General features: G+C 35.0%; 1 pseudogene; it reads right to left on the bottom strand.

The window, feature by feature from the left end:
* Nucleotides 1–10,047: 10,047 nt before the first annotated feature.
* On the bottom strand, nucleotides 10,048–10,982 carry LOC130848557 (olfactory receptor 4C11-like; annotated as a pseudogene).
* Nucleotides 10,983–15,193: the final 4,211 nt, after the last annotated feature.

Genomic DNA, 15,193 nt, shown 5'->3' with positions numbered 1-15,193 from the left:
TGTATTTTGACACCAGGTTCTGGGCATCACTTGCTGAAGAGACTATTCAATTCCTATTGAATAATATTGGCAACCTTGTGAAAACAATTGACAGTAAATGTATGGGTTTATTTTTGGACTCTCAATTCTATTCTTTTGATCTGTGTGTATTTTTGTGCTAGTACACTGTTTTAATTACTGTAAATTTTAGTAGGTTTAGGTAGAGAAGTGTGTCTTACAAGTTTGTTTCTCAGTTTTCAAGTGTTTGACTATTTAGGGTTCCTTGCAGTGCCTTATGATTTTTTAGGATCAACTTTCACTTTTTGACAAAAAACTCTAAGTGTATCTTGATAGGTATTCTGTGGAATATCTGCAGATCACTTTGGGAAGTATCTGTTGTCATAATTACACTAAACTTCTAATCTGTTAAAATGAAATGGGTTACTATTTATAGGTCTTTAATACTTAAGAAATGTTTTATATTTTTCAGCATAAAAATATTTCACCCAGTTGGTTAACTTTATTTGTGAATATTTTATTTCTCCCTATGTTGTTGTAAATTAGATTGTATACTTCATTTTATTTTCACATTGATTAATCATAGTGTACAGAAATATAATTATTTTTATGTGTTGATCTTGTACCCTGTAACTTTTTTGAATTTGTTTTTTAACTTTATTGAAGAATAATTGAAAAATCCAATTTTATATATTTGAAGTGTACAGTGTGATGATTTTATATTCATATCCATTGAAGAATGATTACTAATTTCAAGATAATTAGCACATCAATCACCTCACATAGTTAATATAGGTAAATCTCATTTTTTTTAATGTGGTGAGAATGCTTAAGATCTACTTTCAGAAAAATTTAAGGGTACAATATTGTAATAACTATAGTCATTATGCTGTACATTAGATACTTAGAATTTATTCTTGTATAACTGAAAATTTGTCCCCTTCGACCTACATCACTCCATGACCCTTCTCACCCCCATCTCTGGCAACCATCATTGTAATCTTTGTATCTATGGTATTGGCATTTTGTTTGCTTTTTTATTTATATTCCACATATATGTGGTACTGTGCAGTATTTGTCTTTCCCTTTCGAACTTATTCACTTAGCATAGTGCCTTCCAGGTTTGCCCATGGCATTGCAAATGGAAGGATTTCCTTCTTTTTTATGGATGAGTAACATTATTTTATGTGTATGTGTGTGTGTGTGTGTGTGTGTGTGTGTGTGTGTGTCCTCTTTATTATTTCATCTACCAAAGGATATTTAGGTTTTACCATATATTGGTTATTGTGAACAATGCTGGAATGAACATGTCTATGCAGATGTCTCTTCAAGATATTGATTTCAATTCTTTCAGATACATACCCAGGAGTAGGATTGCTGGATTGTATGGTTGTTTAATTTTTTTACAAGAACTTTTATTGAGATACAGTTAACATACAATAAACTGCATATATTTAGAGTGTACAATTTGATATCACAATCTCCCAGTTCATTCCCCCCCAACCCTCCATGCTTTCCCCAATTTGTGTCTATATGTTTGTTCTCTACATCTATATCTCTATTTCTGCCTTGCAAACTGGTTGATTTGTACCATTTTTCTATATTCTGCATATATGTGTTAATATACCATATTTGTTTTTCTCTTTCTGACACATTTCACTCTGTATGACAGTCTCTAGGTCCATCCATGTCTCTACAAATGTCCCAGTTTCACTGCTTTTTACCGCTGAGTAATATTCCATTGTATGTATGTACCACATCTTTTTTACCCATTCATTTGTTGATGGACATTTAAGTTGCTTCCATGTTCTGGCTATGGTAAATACTGCTACAGTGAACATTGGAGTGCATGTGTCTATTTGCATTATGGTGTTCTCTGGGTATATGCCCAGTAGTGGGATTCCTGAGTCATACAGTAACTCTATTTTTAGTTTTGCAAGGAACCTCCATACTGTTCTCCATAGTGGCTGTATCAATTGACATTCCCACCAGCAGTGCAAGAGCATTCCCTTTTCTGCAAACCCTCTGCAGAACTTAATGATTATAGATTTTCTGATGATGCCCATTCTAACTGCTGTGAAGTGATACCTCATTGTAGTTTTGATTTGCATTTCTCTAATAATTAGTGATGGTGAGCAGTGTTTCATGTGCCTCTTGGCCATGCATATGTCTTCTTTGGAGAAATGCCTATTTAGATTTTCTGCCCATTTATTGATTGGGTTGTTTGTTTTATTGATCTTGAGCTGGATGAACTATTTATCTATTTCAGAGATTAACACTTTGTCTGTTGATTCATTTGTAAATATTTTTTTCCCATTCTGAGGGTTGTCTTTTCATCTTGCTTATAGTTTCCTTTGCTGTGCAGAAGATTTGAAGTTTCATTAGGTCCCACTTATTTATTTTTGCTTTTATTTCCATTATTCTAGGGGATGGATCAAAAAAGATCTTGCTGCAATTTATGTCGAAGTGTGTTCTTCCTATGTTTCCCTCGAGGAGTTTTATAGTGTCTGGCCTTACATTTAAGTGTTTCATCCATTTTGAGTTTATTTTTGTGTATGGTGGTAAGCAGTGTTCTAATTTCATTCTTTTCCATGTAGCTGTCCAGTTTCCCAGAACCAATTATTGAAAGACTGCCTTTTCTCCATTGTATATCCTTGCCTCCTTTGTCATAGATTTGTTTACCATAGTTTACCTCTGGGATTTCTATCCTGTTCCATTGATCCACATTTCACTTTTTGTGCTAGTACCATACCATCTTGATCACTGCAGCTTTGTAGTACAGGTTGAAGCCAGGAAGCCTGATTCCACCCACTCCATCTTTCCTTCTCAAGATTGCTTTGGCTTTTCGTGGTCTTTTGTGTTTCCATACAAATCTTAAAATTTCTTGTTCTAGTTCTGTAAAAAATGCCATTGGTAATTTGATAGGGATTGCATTGAATCTGTGAATTGCTTTGGGTAGTATAGTCATTTTCACAATGTTGATTCTTCCAATCCAAGAATAAGTTTATGTCTTTATCTGTTTGTGTCATCTTTGATTTCTTTCATTAGTGTCTTATAGTTTTCTGAGTAGTGGTCTTTTACCAACTTAGTTAGGTTTATTGCTATGTATTTTATTATTTTTATTGCAGTGGTGAATGGGATTGTTTCCTTAATTTCTCTTTCTGATCTTTCTTTAGTAGTGTACAGAAATGCAAGTGATTTTTGTTTGTTAATTTTGTTTCCTGCAATTTTACCAAATTCATTGATTAGCTCTAGTAGTATTCTGGTGACATCTTTAGGGTTTTCTATATATAGTATCATGTCATTTGCCAACAGTGACAGTTTTACTTCTTTTCCAATTTCTATTTCTTTTATTTCATTTTCTTTTCTGATTCCTGTGGCAAGGACTTCTAAAACTATGTTGAATAGTAGTGGTGAGAGTGGACATCCTTGTCTTGCTCCTGATCTTAGAGGGAATGCTTTCAGTTTTTTACCATTGAGAAAGATGTTTGCTGTGTGTTTGATATATATCACCTTTATTATGTTATGGTAGGTTCTCTCTATGCTCACCTTCTGGAGAGTTTGTGTGATAAATGGGTGTTGAATTTTTTCAAAAGCTTTTACTGCATCTATTGAGATGATCATGTCGTTCTTATCCTTTAATTTGTTAATATGGTTTATCACATTGATTGATTTGTGTATATTGAAGAATCCTTGCATTTCAGGGATAAACCCCACTTGATCATGGTGTATGATCCTTTTAATGTGTTGTTGGATTCTGATGGCTAGTATTTTGTTGAGGATTTTTCATCTAATTTCATCAGTGATGTTGGTCTGTAATTTTCTTTTTTTAGAGGATCTTTGTCTGGTTTTGGTATTAGGGTGATGGAGGCCTCATAAAGTGAGTTGGGGAGTGTTCCTCCCTCTGCAATGTTTTGGAAAAGTTTGAAAAGAATGGGTCTTAGCTACTTTCTAAATGTTTGATAATATTCACCTGTGAATCCATCTGGTCCTGGACTTCTGTTTTTCACGAAATTTTTAACCACAGTTTTAATTTCATTACTTGTGATTCATTACTGAGTAATTTCATTACTCAGTTCATATTTTCTGTTTCTTCCTGACTCACTCTTGGAAGCTTATACCTTTCTAAGAATCTGTCCATTTTATCCAGGTTGTCCATTTTATTGGCATATAGTTTCTTGTAATAGTCTTTTATGGTGCTTTTTATTTCTGTGGTGTCTGTTATAACTTCTCCTGTTTCATTTCTAATTTTATTGATTGGAGTCCTCTCCCTCATTTCCTTGATGAGTCTTGCTAGAGGTTTATCAATTTTATTTATCTTCTCAAAGAACCAGCTTTTATTTTTATTGGTTTTTGCTATTGTTTTCTTTGTTTCTATTTCATTTATTTCTACTCTGACCTTTATGATTTTTCTCTCACTACTAAAATTGGGTTTTGTTTGCTGTTCTTTCTCTTGTTTCTTTAAGTATAAGGTTAGATTGTTTATTTGGGATTTTTCTTGTTTCTTGATGTAGGATTGTATTGCTATAAACTTCCCTCTTAGAACTGCTTTTGCTGCATCCCATAGGTTTTGGATTGTTGTGTTTTCATTGTCATTTGTCTCTAGGTATTTTTTGATTTCCTCTTTAATTTCTTCAGTGATCTCTTGCTTATTTAGTAGCATATTGTTTAGCCTCCATGTGTTTGTGATTTTTAAAGTATTTTTTCCTATAATTGATTTCTAATCTCATAGTGTTGTAGTGAGAAAAGATGCTTGATAGAAATTCAGTTTTCTTAAATTTACCAATGCTTGATTTGTGACCCAAAATATGATCTATCCTGGATAATGTTCCATACACACTTGAGAAGAACGTGAAATCTGCAATTTTGGGATGTAATGTCCTGTAGATATCTATTAAATCCAGCTGATTTATTGTGTCATTTAAAGCTTGTGTTTCCTTATTAATTTTCTGTCTGGATGATCTGTCCATTGGTGTAAGTGGAGTGTTAAAATCCCTACTATTATTGTGTTACTGTCAATTTCCTCTTTCATAGTTGTTAGCATTTGCCTTATGTATTGAGGTGCTCCTATATTGGGTGCATATATATATATTTTTTTCTCCTCTTCTTAGACTGATCCTGTGATCTTTATGTAATGTCCTTTCTTGTCTCTTGTAACATTTTCTATTTTAAAGTCTATTTTATCTGATATGAGTATTGCTACTCCAGCTTTCTTTTGATTTCCATTTGCATGGAATATCTTTTTCCATCCTCTCACTTTCAGTCTGTATGTGTCCCTAGGTCTGAAGTGGGTCTCTTGTAGATGGCATATATATGGGGCTTGTTTTTGTATCCATTCAGCCAGTCTGTGTCTTTTGATGGATGCATTTCATCCATTTACATTCAAGGTAATTATCAATATGTATGTTCCTATTACCATTTTCTCAATTGTTTTGTTTTTGTTTCTGTAGGTCCTTTTCTTCTCTTATGTTTCCTGCTTAGAGAAGTTCCTTTAGCATTTGTTGTAGGGCTGGTTTGGTGGTGCTGAATTCTCTTAGCTATTGCTGATCTATAAAGCTTTTGATTTCTCTGTCAAATCTGAATGAGATCCTTGCTGGGTAGAGTATTCTTGGTTGTAGGTTCTTCCCTTTCATCACTTTAAAAATATCATGCCATTCCCTTCTGGCTTGCAGAGTTTCTGCTGAGAAATCAGCTGTTAACCTTATGGGAGTTCCCTTGTATGCTGTTGTCATTTTTCCCTTATTGCTTTTAATAACTTTTATCTGTCTTTAATTTTTGTCAGTTTCACTACTCTGTGTCTTGCCATGTTTCTCTTCAGGTTTATCCTGCCTGGGACTCTCTGCACTTCCTGGACTTGTGTGGTTATTTCTTTTCCCATATTAGGGAAGTTTTCAACTATAATCTCTTCGAATATTTTCTTGGGTCCTGTCTCTCTCTCCTCCTTCTGGGATCCCTATAATGCAAATGTTGGTGCATTTAATGTCCTAGAGGTCTCCTAGGCTGTCTTCAGTTCTTTTCATTCTTTTTTCTTTATTCTTTTCCACATCAGTGATTATCACCATTCTGACCTCCAAGTCACTTATTCGCCCTTCTGCCTCAGTTAATCTGCTATTGATTCCTTCTAGTGTATTTTTCATTTAAGTTAGTGTGTTGCATACCTCCGTTTGTTTGTTCTTTAATTCTTCTAGGTCTTTGGTAAACTTTTCTTGTGACATTTTGATCTTTGCATCCAATCTTTGTTCAAAGACCTGGATCATCTTCACCATCATTATTCTGAATTCTTATTCTGGAAAAGTGCCTATCTCCTCTTCCTTTAGTTGTTTTTCTGGGGTTTTATCTTGTCTCTTCATCTGGTACAAAGTCCTATGCCTTTTCATTTTCTCTATCTTTCTGTGGCTGTAGTTTTCCATTCCACAGAATGAAATACTGCTGATACTGCTTTATGCTGCTTTCTGTCTTCTTGTGGAGGAATCTATCTAAGAGGCTGATGCATGCTTATAATGGAAGGGACTGTTGGTGGGTTGGGCTGGGTGGGCAGAGCTCAATGACACTTTAATCTGCTTGTCTGACAATGAGTGGGTCTGTGTTCCCACCTTGTTAGTTGTTTGGCTTGTGTCTACCCAACATTGGAGCTTACAGGCTCTTTGGTGGGGCTAATGGCATATTCTGAGAAGGCTCATGCCAATAAGCATTTCCCAGAACCCCTTCTGCTAGTGTCCCTGTCTCCTCAGTGAGCAGCTGTGGCTAATTGTTAAGGCAAGGACACTGGAGGCAGACACCCCAGGAAATACTCATGAGCTCTACTGAAGGTTGTTGTTTTGGCACCAAGACCTGGCCCCATCCAGCAGCCTGCAGGTTCACGTGCCAGGATGCCTCAGGCCAAACAACTGACTGGTTGGGAACATGCTCCCACCTGTCAGTACAAAGGATGCCTAATATCATCCTGAGCCAACATCTTCCTAAATATACACCCCTTGACATGGCCCTGCCCACCAGAGGGACAAGAACCACCTCCAGGATCTGTGGGCAGGCACCAGTGCCTCCCATCAGGAAGCCTGCACAGCCTCTGGACCAACCTCATCCACCAGGGGGCAGACACCAGAACCAGGAAGTATTACAATTCTGCAGTCTGAGAAATGGAGAGCACAAACACAGAAATTTAGTAAAAATAAGATGGCAGATAAATATGTTAAAGACAAAGGAACAAGATAATACCCCAGAAGATCAATGAAATTTGGTGAAGATAGGTAATCTCCCTGAATAATGAATTCAGAGTAATAATAGTAGAGATAATACAAGATCTGAGAAAAATAATGGAAGCACAGACCAAGAGTATACAAGAGATATTTAACAAAGGCGTGAAACTTTAAAGAGCAAACTAACAGAGATGAACAGTAAAATAACTGAACTGAAAAATACACTAGAAGGAATCAGTAGTAGAATAACTTAAGCAGGAGAACAAAGAAGTGTGCTGGAAAACAGATTGGTGGAAATCACTGCCATGGAACAGAATAAAGAAAAAGAATGAAAACACATTAGGGCAGTCTAAGAGACCTCTGAGACAATATTAAACACAGCAACATTTGCATTATAGGGGTCCCATAAGGAGAAAAGAGAAAGAAAGAAAAGAAGAAAAGAGAGAATACATTTTAAGAGATAAAAGCCAAAAACTTCCCTAACATGGGAAAGGAAACACTCACTCAAGTCCAGGAAGTGCAGAGAGTCCCATATAGGATAAACCCAAGGAAGAACACATTGAGACACACATGAATCGAATTGCCAAAAATTAAAGACAAAGAGAAAATATTAAAAGCAATAAGGGAAAAGCAACAAATAGCATATAAAAGAACCCCCATAAAGTTATCAGCTGATTTCTCAGCAGAAACTCTGTAGACCAGAAGGGAGTGACATGATATATTTCAAGTGATGGAAGAGAAGTATCTACAACCAAGACTACTCTACCCAGCAAGGGTCTCATTTAGATTGGATGGAGAAATCAAAAGCTTTACAGACAAGTGAAATCTAAGAGATTTTAGCACCACTAAAACAGCTTTACAACAAATGCTAAAGGAACTTCTTTAGGCAGGAAAGAGACCAGCAACTTAAAACAACCTTGTATATGTATACACTACTATATCAAAACCTCATAGGAACAGCAAATTCAAAAACTACAATAGATACACACACACAAAAAAAGAACAAGCAACTGAAACATAACACAAAAAATAGTCATCAAACCACCAGAGAAGAGAACAAGAGAGCAAAAGAAGAAAAAAGACTAAAAACAACAACAAAAACCCCAAAACAATTAAGAAAATGGCAATGGGAACATATATATGATACTTACCTTGAATGTGAGTGGATTAAATGTTGCAACCAAAAGACACTGACTAGCTGAAAGAATGCTAAAACAAGACCCTTATATATGCTATCTACAAGAGATCCACTTTGGATTTAGGGACACATGCAAACTGAAAGTGAAGGGACAGAAAATTATATTTCATGCATAAAGGAAATCAAAAGAAAGCTGGAGTAGGAATATTCATAGCAGACAGAATAGAATTAAAAATAAAGACAGTTACAAGAGACAAGGAAAGACTCTGCATAATAATCAAGGGATCAATCCAAGAAAAAGATATAACAATTGTAAATATCCATGCACCCAACATAGGAGCACCTCAGTATATAAGGCAAATGCTAACAGCCATATAATGGGAAATTGACAGTTACACAATAATAAGGGAGACTTTAACATCCCACTTATACTAATGGGCAGATCATCCAGACAGAAAATTAGTAAAGAAGCACAAGTCTTACATGACACATTAGACTTAATTGATACTTATATGATATTCCATTCAAAAGCAGCAGAATACAATTTCTTGTCAAGTGCATGTGGAGCATTCTCTAGGATAGATCTTGGGCCACAAATAATACCTCAGTAAATTTAAGAAAATTGAAATCATTTCAAGCATCTTTTCTGACCACAAGCGCTATTAGATTAGAAATTAATTACAGGAAAAAAAACTGTAAAATACACAAACACAGGGAGGTTAAATAATGTACTAAACAACCAGTGGATCACTGGAGAAATCAAAGAGGAAATCAAAAAACACTTAGAGAAAAAGGACAATAAAAACACAATGATCCACAACCTATGGAACAGGGCAAAGCTGCTCTAAGAGGGAAGTTTATAGCAGTACAAACTTAGCTCAAGAAACAAGAAAAATCTCAATAAACAGCCTAACCTCACACATAGAGCAAATAGAGAATGAAGAACAAACAAAACCCAAAATGAGTACAAGAAAATAAATCATAAAGATCAGAGCAGAAATAAATAAAATAGAAATGAACAAAACAATAACAAAGATTAATGAAACTAAAAGCTGGTTTTTTGAGAAGATAAAATTGATAAGACTTTAGCCAAGCTTTTCAAAAAAAAATCAATCAATAAAATTAGAAATTAAAATGAAGTTATACATTTTAATTATTTATATAACTTATTCTATCTTTATTTTTTCACCTACATGCTAACTTTATTTAATTTTGTTTTATAACTCTAACATTAGTTTACTCTTTCATCTGAAATGCAAACAACCATGATCCCATGTATAGTGTTTGTGTGTGTGTGCGTGTGTGCATGTTTGTGTCTGTGTCTGTGCTCATGTTGAATTCATGATGAAATCATGGCATTTACATACTCTTTTGTACATATGGCCAATCTCATGCATGACATATGACAATTTTGAGACAACCTTGTTGACACTGGAAATTTTAATGTCCCAGAAAGTAAAAATAAATCAGAACATGAAAACCCCTCATTTTACTGAATTTATTTAAAAATATAAACCTCAACAGGAGAACATGTTAGGATTGGTAAGTTTGGTCCACTCAAGAAGTGAGAAGCATTGATGTTCATCTCACCTGTGAACTAGGAAAAAAAAATCAACTCACAATCTTAAACATGATTGTATATTATCCCCACAATAGTAATGCAATATCATATATGATGTACATACAGATTCAGTCAAACCATGATTTAGTAAATAATCAGGTTAGGCCTTCAATGCATCTTTTTCTTTCTGAGGTAAATTTGGCATGCCATAACATTCTCATGGCAATTTTCACTTTTGCATTCCTCAGTGTGTAAATGAGTGCATAGAGGAGGCATGCTCCAATAGTGTAAAATACTGTCACCACCTTTTTCATGGGGCAAGTAGTTTGGGGACATGTGTATAGGAAAATACATTGAACAAAGAATAAGATGACTACAGTGATGTGGGAAGTGCAAGTGGAGAGAGCTTTTTTTCTCCCTTCTGCACTGTGGTTCTTCAGTGAATGCAGGATAACAAAGTATGAGATCATCAGAATTACAAAACTGCTCATGCAAAGGGCCCCACTATTCCACTATTAAACACATAAATATTCATGCAGGCAAGTTTTAACAAGGGCTGCATATCACAATAATAATGATTAATCAAATTGGGTCCACAGCAGGACAATCTCAAGGCCAGGATAATCCGATCCATGGAATGTATATAAGACCCTTTTCCTGAAAGAACAATCAGGATGATGCAGACCTGGTGCCTCATGATGGTTGAGTAATTCAAGGGCTTACAGATGGCCACATACCAATCCGTGGGCATGAGGACAAGGACAAAGATTTCCATGCATCTGAATAAATGAAGTGCAAAGACCTGATTCAGACACTCATTGTAAGATGTGATTTTCTTTGCAGACAGAGCATCCACAATTAGTCTAGGGGCTGTGGAAGTTGAAAAGCAGGTATCAACTAACAACAAATAAAATAGTAAGAAGTACATGGGGCTCCCAAGTGTTTGGCTGGAATTGATGGTCATAATAAGAAAATTCCCCACCATCTTCCCCACATAGAAAATGAAGATTACAAACACCATTTTTTCCTTCTTAGCATCCTGTGTCAATCCTAACAGTATGAACTCAGTTACACTATTATTCTGCTGCATTTTTTTTTCATTTAAAGGGAAGGCACTGGTTATGGAAAATCTGCAAAGAAGAAAGAAAAAAGATAACTAGAAACTAAATACTACATTTTGAGGTTGAATACATATGCTCGAACTGCCACTTTCCATTGGGTAATCATTTACCTGCTGTGTACTGCTTTTACCTGAATAAAATAGAATTCACAATACTTATTCAAATTTTTTGCCCAATTTCATATGAAAATAATGCTATGAGAAATAAGAATAATGAGAAAGTAAATGATTCTTTAGATATAATAAACATTCATTTGGGTTATTGGTATGAATGAATAACTTCTTCAGCTGATTGATTTTTTTCAAGTTTCATCAAGAACTTGTCAATGTTAGGGTAGCCACGTTGCAGAAGCAGAGAAAACTTTTGCAATATGCTTTTAAATTTCTTGAACCAATAGCCATTTATAAAGTATTCTTCTAGTAAATATTTTGAGTATCAAAGAATGAGTGTCTAAAAAGTCCAGCATGTCTTCCTTAACAAAACCTACACACTCACAAATGATAGAAAATGGGGTAGAGAGAGAGAAACAATAAACATAAAATTTCACCAATGACTATCCAGTCAGTTGGTCCAGTCTATCATGAAATTTATTTTAATCTGTTGCCTTTACTGAATTCAGTTCTTTTTACAAAAGCTTTCTAGTAGTTTACAGTTTTAAATTAAGCTTCTATTTTTAAAATGTGTTCTTTTAAAATTATACTATGTTGCCCAAGTTAGATTTGCCCAAGTATTTACTGTTTTTCTAAGTCTTTCAATATGTTTTCTTAAGACATGTGGACTCATTGATTCTAAAATAAAGGAAATATAGAAGGAGAACATTTTCCATAAATCAGAACATTCTTTTAAATTGCAGGTTTAAAGTTTAACATCAGGAATTTAGAGAATGAGCTCATGAAGCTCTAAGTTATACCTGAAACTTTTCAGTAGAATTCTTGTGATGCATGTAGGAGGATGAGTCAAAAATTATCCACACTCTGGCTGTAAAAATGGCACTAGTAGTGGCTAAGGAATCTGCTTAATGCAAGCATTTTCATTAAAAAAAAAGGTGTAATAATGGCGGCTAATTATTTGTGACATATGTACCATACTAATATATGATAGGTGATAGGGAACACTGAATTTGGGGTATATGGAAACTCTGTATTATTTTTACAATTTACCTGTAAGTGTAAACCTGTTATAAAATACAGAGTTTATGAAAAATGAATGGCTTTTATTATTTAACATGTCCTCATACTTTGTGTTGTAGCATGTGTCAGAAACTCATTCCTTTTCAATGTTGAATAATATTCCATTAACTGTACACCACACTTATTTTATCTATCATGTGCTGATGGATACTTAGGTTACTTAACCATTTTGGCTGCTCTGAATAACACTGCTATGAATATGGGTCTACAAATATCTCTTTGAGTCCTTGTTTTCAATTATTTTTGGTCTTTTCCCAGAAGTGGAAATGCTGGATCATATTCTAATTTTATTTTTAACTTTTTGAAGAATGTCATATTGTCTTTCATAGTGGATTCACCATTTTACATTTCTATGAACAATGCACAAGTGTGATTAATGATGTTGAACATCTTTTCTTGTGCTTATTGGCTGTTTGTATATCTTTTTTGAAAAAAAGTCCTTTCAAGTTCTTTGTCCATTTATTAACTGGATTATTATTTGTTGTTGAGTGTAGAAATTCCTTGCATATTCTGGATATTAACTTCTAATCAGATGTGTATTTGTTTCCTTCCATTCTGTGGGTTTCCTTTTCTCTCTGTCTTTTTTAAAACTAATTAATTAATTAATTGGTTGTGTTGGATCTTCATTACTGCTGTGCAGGCTTTCTCTAGTTGCAGTGAATAGGGGCTACTCTTCCTTGCAGTGCAAGGACTTCTCAGTGTGGTGGCTTCTCTAGTTGTGATCACAGGCTCTAGGTGTGCAGGCTTCAGTACTTGTGTCATGTGGGCTCAGTAGTTGTGGCTTGCAGGCTCAGTATTTGTGGCACACAGGCTTAGTTGCTCCACTGCATGTGGGAGTTCCTGGACTAGGAATCAAGTCTGCACCATCAGGGAAGTTCCTCCTTCTCTCTGTTGATTGTAACTTTTGATGCATAGAAGTTTACAATTTTGATAAATTACGATTTACCTATTTTTTTTCTGTTACCTTTGTATTTGGTGTCCTATCCAAAAATTCATCGTGTAATCTAATGTCCTGAATCTTTCCCACTCTAATTTTTCTAAGATTCTTATAGTTTTAGTTGTAATGTTAAGGTCTTTGATCCATTTTCAGTGTATTGTGTATGGTGTACATTGTGTCCACTTTCCTTCCTTTGCCTGGGGATATATAATTATGCCCACTCCATTTGCTGAAAAAAAACTGTCCTTTCCCCATCCCATTTGATGTTCTTGGCACTCCTTTAGAAAGCCATTTCACCATTAATGTGATGGTATATTTCTGGGCTGTCTCATCCATTTGATTGGTCTAAATGCCTTTCTTTATGTCAGCACCACTCTGTTTCAAATAATGTAGGTTTAAAGTATGTTTTGATAGCAAGAAGTGAGAGATCTCCAACTTCATTTAATTTTCAAGATTATTTTGGGTGTGGGTTCCCTTGAGATTCCATATGAATTTTTCAGATGATTTTTCCATATTTACAAAAAGTGCCATTGGAATTTTTACAGGGATTATTTGAATCTGTGCTGTTTTAGGTATTATTGATATTTTAATAATATTAAGTTTTTTAGTCCATGAAAATATGATATATTGTAGAACCAATAGTTATATTCATAGGAAGAGATTTACTTCAATTAATTGGGTCTTGTAATTATGGAAGCTGGCAAGTACAGAAATCTGGTGAGCCAATGTCCTAGTTTGGGTCTAAAGGCCCAAAGCTGCTGTAAACTAGTAACAGTCAATGTCCCAGTTCAGGTCCATAGGCAAGAAGCTGCTGTAGAGTCAGGAAGAGCTAATTTGCCAGCATGCAGACCTTAAGACAGGGAGAGCTGATACTTCATTTTGAAGGTTTGCAGGCAGAAAAATTCTCTCACACTCAGAGGAGGTCACCCTTTTGTTATTTTCAGGCTTTTCAATGACTGGTGGATTGGATGAGGACCACCCACAGTATAGAGGAAAATATGCTTTACTCAGTTTACCAGTTAAAATATTAATATCATCCAGAAAAACCTCAAAGACACAACCCAAAGCAATGTTTCTGCAAATATCTGTATACCTCATGGCACAGTCACCTTAACACAAAGAATTGGCCATCACAAATATATTGAATATCCTTTTAGCACCAGTATACATCTCCTTTAACCACAGTTAATCTCCATATAAGGACAATACTAAGGTCATAATTCCACCTAACATGGCACAAATGTCCTGTGTATAAGTGAAAATGCACTAAGTCCTTCCCAAAAAGGGAGGTAGTGTCCTCCCGAGGTAAATTCCCTGATATCTTGCAACTTTAAATACTGTAATGGAAATTAATAATACTTAAATACTGTGATAGAAAGTTAACATATTTTACATGAAATAGTAATAAGAGAAAGAATAAAACAAATACACATATGTGTATATATGTGTGTGTATGTGTATGTATACACATGTGTATTTGTATACAGACACATACACAAACATATTCATGAAATAACAAGGACGTAGAACAATTACATGTCTCATTTCTGTAACTGGTCACATGGCTGTAGCTGGTCTTTATAACTAATTCCTTCTCTTATTCATTTTGTATTCTCTGTACCTTCGATAAGCACCTAAGCTGGCTGTGATACTTACTGGTGGGGTGGCATTGAACTTGAGTGCTGAAAACTCTGGGTCACTAATCGTTCTGCCTAGATTCTGTTGTTGTAAATAGTTCCTATTACTCTTAGTCATCAGACATGGTAAAACTAAGAGGGTCCCTGTGGGAGCTCCTGTTTTAGAGACACACTTTTCTTCATCTCCATTGAGGAATGGTAGTCCAATTTCCTCCTTGGTAGTTAGGATCAATCACCACAGCCAGTGCAGTAATTTACTACTTTGCTTATTGATTTAGAGGCATGAGATAAAGTGTCAGCCAGCAGTCTTAGCTCTAAGTTCAATAAAATCTTGTTATGTCTCTTGGTGGAAGCATTTCTCCCTATGGAACTAAGACCTCTAAGCAAGCAGAGCATGAGAACTGGGAACAGGAAGA

This window comes from Hippopotamus amphibius, chromosome 3 (assembly GCF_030028045.1).
Source record: "Hippopotamus amphibius kiboko isolate mHipAmp2 chromosome 3, mHipAmp2.hap2, whole genome shotgun sequence".
NCBI classification, from domain to species: Eukaryota; Metazoa; Chordata; class Mammalia; order Artiodactyla; family Hippopotamidae; genus Hippopotamus; species Hippopotamus amphibius.
Note: the sequence above shows the minus strand (reverse complement) of the source record. Positions and strands in the feature narration are given on the sequence as shown.